Raw genomic sequence first — 5,233 nt, 5'->3', positions numbered from 1 at the left:
ATTCAACAAACACAAGAAGAAAATGACATCTAAATAAATGCCTCGCAAGAAAGAAAAAAGAGATTTGGATTATGTACTTTGCAGTAGTTTTGGACCATCTCTCGACAAATGGAGTCATGTCCTAGACTTGTATGATCAAAATTCTAGCTAGCCATGCTCTCTTTTCAACTCTCTCTCTCTCTCTCTCTCTCTCTCTCTTACTCTCACTCACATACACACATATACACACACATAAGCAACAATTGTGGCAATCACATTAGATGTTAATTATGCTAATCTTCATTGGTAATAATACATGGTGAGAAAACCGTAAACCGTCTTCATTCATCACTTCTCACCATTTTTTTGAAGTAATGTTTTTAATTTTATTTTAAAACTGATAACGTAAAACTACTAATAAAAAGTGAAGTTTTGAATCAATTAAAAACTCGAGGGACGATCTTAGCAATTCTTAGTAAAAGTGATAATAAATCGCAAAAAAGAGCACAAAAATATGTAATTTATCATGAATCATGATATTAAATTACGAATAAACAAAAAATAGTTTAAATAATAGTAGTAATATTAAAAATCCAATCCCAACATGTCCGTGGTTAAACACATTGTGAAGTAAAATGGTGCACCAAAAAATTATGTGAAGCCCACGAAAATAATTTCATAGATTAATTAGTTATGTGAAGCCCAACAAAAATAATTTCCTGGATTAATTTAACTGCTTCAACAAAAATAATACTACTGTATTAACACTTCGGAATAGAATCATTAATAGTATATTTTTTTATTTGATTTCATAGATGATTTGAACAGCTTACTTAGGTAATTTAGACTTTCTTTAAGATCCTAATCTCTTAGGTAATTTCACCAATCACTATCATTAATTTATTCTTCTTTTCACTCAGATAAAAGAGTATAATCATCTCATTATTGTTGTGAAATCTTATCCTTTTTTTGGAGTGAAAACAATGGATAGGAGAGAATAATCTTTTTTTACTAAATAAGGATGAAAAAGAAAAATTTCAGCACAATATTTTTTTATTAATATGCAAGTTTCTGAAATTCAAATTCAGTCTGCTGCTTCATGTACAAGAGACAGCACTTGATTGGTTGGAATCGTTTTATTACATAAGTGAATTTTCGGACGACTTTTATGTTTGATTATATCTTTTCAATTTTGTCACGAATTTATTTTATTTTTCAATGCCTTCTCTAAATTTCTATTGAAAGTCAATAGTTTCACTTTCACCCAATAGAGTGATTATGTGGATATGATTATATTAGTAAGTACTATATCTGATTTATTAAAAATAAAACAAATTTTTTAATTGTCCCATTAAAAATAAAATATTTTAAAAATAGAAACAACATTATTCTATTTTTTCATCTTTCTTACTTTATTCTCTTCTCTTTTACTCATAAAACAACACTACATAAAATTTCATGCCAAAAAACAAAAAATGTTTCATTTCTAATAGGACGGAGGAGTATTGGATAGGTAGAAGAAGTGAACACCGTCCTAATAATTATTAGGAGCAAAAACAGTACCGAACTCGTTTCTTTATTTTCTTGCAAATAATTTCATCAGAATTAATAATGCAAAACTGAAATATTACCAAGTATTTTGTCCTATAATCCTTTCTTGAATGTTGTGTTTAAATAAATACTACTATCTCCACTCAAAAAACATTTTTATGTCACTATGGAAAAGCGCTAAAAATATTTTAATGCAATTAGAGATGTTAATTTATAGTTTTAAATATACCACCAATATTTTTAAAAATGTTTTCATTCTTGGTGTCCCAACTAAAATTAGAACATAAATGAAAAGCGTCTTAGTAAAATAAAAAATTAAGATAATTTATCCTCAAATTAGGAATGATTTTATTGCATCCTAAATTATGGTTATTAAAAAAAATTAAACATATAAGTAATTGCATTTCTATTTTTTTATAATGAAAAATAAATTCTTTTAGTGTGCAGTTCAGCCATAAAAATAAGAAACATTCGCATTTGGAGTAATTACTTTAAAGTGTACGTCATTTTCACTTTTTAAGACCTTTGACTATTTTTTTCACTCATAATATTTCAATTATTTTTGTAAAATATGGATACTATTATTTTCAATTTTTATTGTACTAAAATTTGGACCCTACTTATCTAGTGGTACTACGTAGTAGTAGTAAATATTCTAAAGTGAAACATGCCAAATTCTTTTTCGTAACCACTGCAATTATTGTATCTATATATTGACATAAGGAGCACGCAATTGAAATTTATACTAACAAACTTTCCACGTAAAATAAGTGTAATTGAAGGACTATTCTAGAACCTAAACACAATGCAGCATATGACTTTGACTATATTCAAATTTTAACATCATTTTCATTAGGTTTTTTCATAATTTTGGTCTCAAGAGGAAGCCAATCTATGACCAATCAATTCGATATGACTTTGACTATCTTCAAATTCAAACACCAGAAAATTCTAACTTATTTTTTGTCCATTATCTTCTTCTTGTCATATACATAATCATTCATAAATCCTCTAAGAAAAAAGCAGAAAATAGTAGAGGTTTAACAAAAAATGGCATGTTATGTTCCTTTTAACAACAGGAATTTGGACATAAACTTCTTCATATTTAGACCAACAATTGTTTGCGTAGATTCTCTTATTCATGCTCTGAAGCAGTTTTCTTCATACACTGATGGCCTTGGCTTTGTTCATACTTCATAGTTCTATATTTACTAGTATTCATGGGAGCATGGTAAGCCCGACCCGACAAATGGTCTCGATTTCTCTGTTACATTTTCACGTGTATATTGATGATGTCATTTGATTTAGTTGTGTTGTGTGCAGAATGTATGGTGAGGGGCTTGGATGAAGAGGAGTGATGAGAACAAGCAACTCCTAATTGCAGCCCTTGTAAGTAAATTTCAAACCTATTTAATTCATGATAGTTTTTTTTGTGAAACTTGAGATCATAAAATTGTGTGTTGTTGTTGTGAGTGTTGTGGGACAATATTGCGGTTTGCAGATTATGTTCATCCCTGTAGTAATCGCCTAATTGGATGAATGGGGTTAATTGTGCATGAAAGCGTAAGAATCCAACGCGGTTCTCTTCTTTAGTTTGTCTGATTCGATGGAAAAAAGGGTCCTTTGGATTTATAAGCATCCTGCATAGTAAAAAAAAACTCCATTCTATTTTTGTTATATATGATGCTTTTGAAAAATGAACTTCGTCGTTGGGTTCAAAACACCTCTTCCTTGATCTTGATAGTATCTATAGGCAATTCGCCAATTTCTAAGTCAAAACAAAAGGGGAATCACTCAATTTCCCAGGTCTAATTCAATTTTACATATAGAATTGTTCAATGCGGATCCATAAAATGAAACTTATAGGGTTGCATAGCTAGATATTATACAAATATCTAGATATTATGTAGAATTATCTAGAAATGAGGGTGAAAATATCTAGATATTTTGGTAGAATTAACTAGAGATAGAATTCTCTAGAATATAGATATTTAAAATATAAAAGAATTAAGTAGGAGAAATATCTAGATATTTTTAGTAGAGTTCCTAGAATGTAGTAAAATATCTAGATTTTTATGGAGAAAAATCTAAATATAAATATTAAAGAATCTAGTAGAGAATTCTAGAATAGGAAATGAATGCCTATAAATATGGCATAGTTGTACCATTTTCACAAGTTGAAGAGTTTGAAAAATAAAGTGTCCTTAGTTTTCCCATATTACCTCTCCTAAACCATTTCCCATATATTCCACTCATTCTCCTCTCAAATATTTCCTCCAAACTAAATTACTCCTCCAACATATATCTTATATATTCCAACAGAGGAATGAGGCGAGAGCTAGGTTGAAGTTTTATATATAGGGTAGTTTCAGCCCAAATATTTTGGGAAGATTCTGATTTTGCGTTTTAAATTTTCATGATTGAGGAGTACATGGAATGGAACTATGGAAAGTAGCTTTTTTCGAAGCTTTGGAAGTTTATTTATGGAAAAAATAAACGGTTGTGGATATTGTATAATCTGATTATTTGTTGCGTATAGATTATGACGAACGGTTTTGTTAGATTGGATTTAGTAATGTTGTCATTACTATATAAGAAAATAAAGACAAACTATTTGATTGAAATCCACTTTTTTTGCTGGACCGAGCTTGCAGATTAAGGCCGAACCATTGCTCGTATTTGATTGAAATCCACTTTTTTTGCTGGACCGGGCTTGCAGATTAAGGCCGAATTTGATTGAAATCCACTTTTTTTGGTGGACCGGGCTTGTAGATTAAGGCCAAAAGTCTCCCAGCGGGTGATGTTCCCATTGTCATTTCCATTGCTCGTATTTGAACCATTGCTCGTATTTGATTGAAATCCATTTTTTTTGCTAGACCGGGCTTGCAGATTAAGGCCGAAAGTCTCCTAGCGGGTGATGTTCTATGTTCTCACTGTCATTTCCATTGCTCGTATTTGAACCATTGCTCGTATTTGATTGAAATCTACTTTTTTTACTGGACCGGGCTTGCAGATTAAGGCCGGAAGTCTGCTCGTATTTGATTGAAATCCTCTTTTTTTGCTGGACCGGGCTTGCAGATTAAGGCCGAAAGTCTCCCAGCGGGTGATGTTCTATGTTCTCACCGTCATTTCCATTGCTCGTATTTGATTGAAATCCACTTTTTTGTCTGCTCGTATTTGATTGAAATCCACTTTTTTTGCTGGACCAGGCTTGCAGATTAAGGTCGAAAGTCTCCCAGCGGGTGATGTTCTATGTTCTCACTGTCATTTCCATTGCTCGTATTTGAACCATTGCTCGTATTTGATTGAAATCCACTTTTTTTGCTGGATCGGGCTTGCAGATTAAGGCCGAAAGTCTCGCAGCGGGTGATGTTCTCACTGTCATTTCCATTGCTCGGTTCTCACTGTCATTTCCATTGCTCGTATTTGATTGAAATCCAATCATGCTCGTATATTCACATATCACTCACCAACGAATCATCCACAACCTCTCACATACACATACATAAAACGCATATCCACATACTTTCTAATGCAAAACATCAATCCCAACCAATTAATTTTTAGATCTATGATTTCTACACTCACTATATGCATGAGGGAATCAAGAAACATGGGTTCAATGGAAGGGATAAGAAAGAGGATTCAAAAATACCTTTCTTGTTCAAAAACAATCGGTAGGAAAGATAATTGATGCGATTCT

The 5,233-nt window shown here is 31.5% G+C and overlaps 1 long non-coding RNA gene across 2 annotated transcripts; it reads left to right on the top strand.

Moving 5' to 3' along the window:
• Positions 1-2,568: 2,568 nt before the first annotated feature.
• LOC121790310 lies at positions 2,569-4,992 on the top strand. Of its 2 annotated transcripts, XR_006048254.1 has the most exons (6): positions 2,569-2,761; positions 2,854-2,919; positions 4,185-4,444; positions 4,544-4,633; positions 4,740-4,772; positions 4,872-4,992. It is a non-coding gene; the product is annotated as an uncharacterized LOC121790310 (long non-coding RNA). The 2 variants fall into 2 exon arrangements; XR_006048255.1 differs by lacking the exons at positions 2,569-2,761; positions 2,854-2,919 and adding an exon at positions 3,727-3,892.
• The last annotated feature ends 241 nt before the right edge of the window (positions 4,993-5,233 follow it).

The sequence above is a fragment of the Salvia splendens genome, unplaced genomic scaffold, assembly GCF_004379255.2.
Source record: "Salvia splendens isolate huo1 unplaced genomic scaffold, SspV2 ctg472, whole genome shotgun sequence".
NCBI lineage: Eukaryota > Viridiplantae > Streptophyta > Magnoliopsida > Lamiales > Lamiaceae > Salvia > Salvia splendens.
This window is presented reverse-complemented; position numbering and strand designations above follow the sequence as displayed.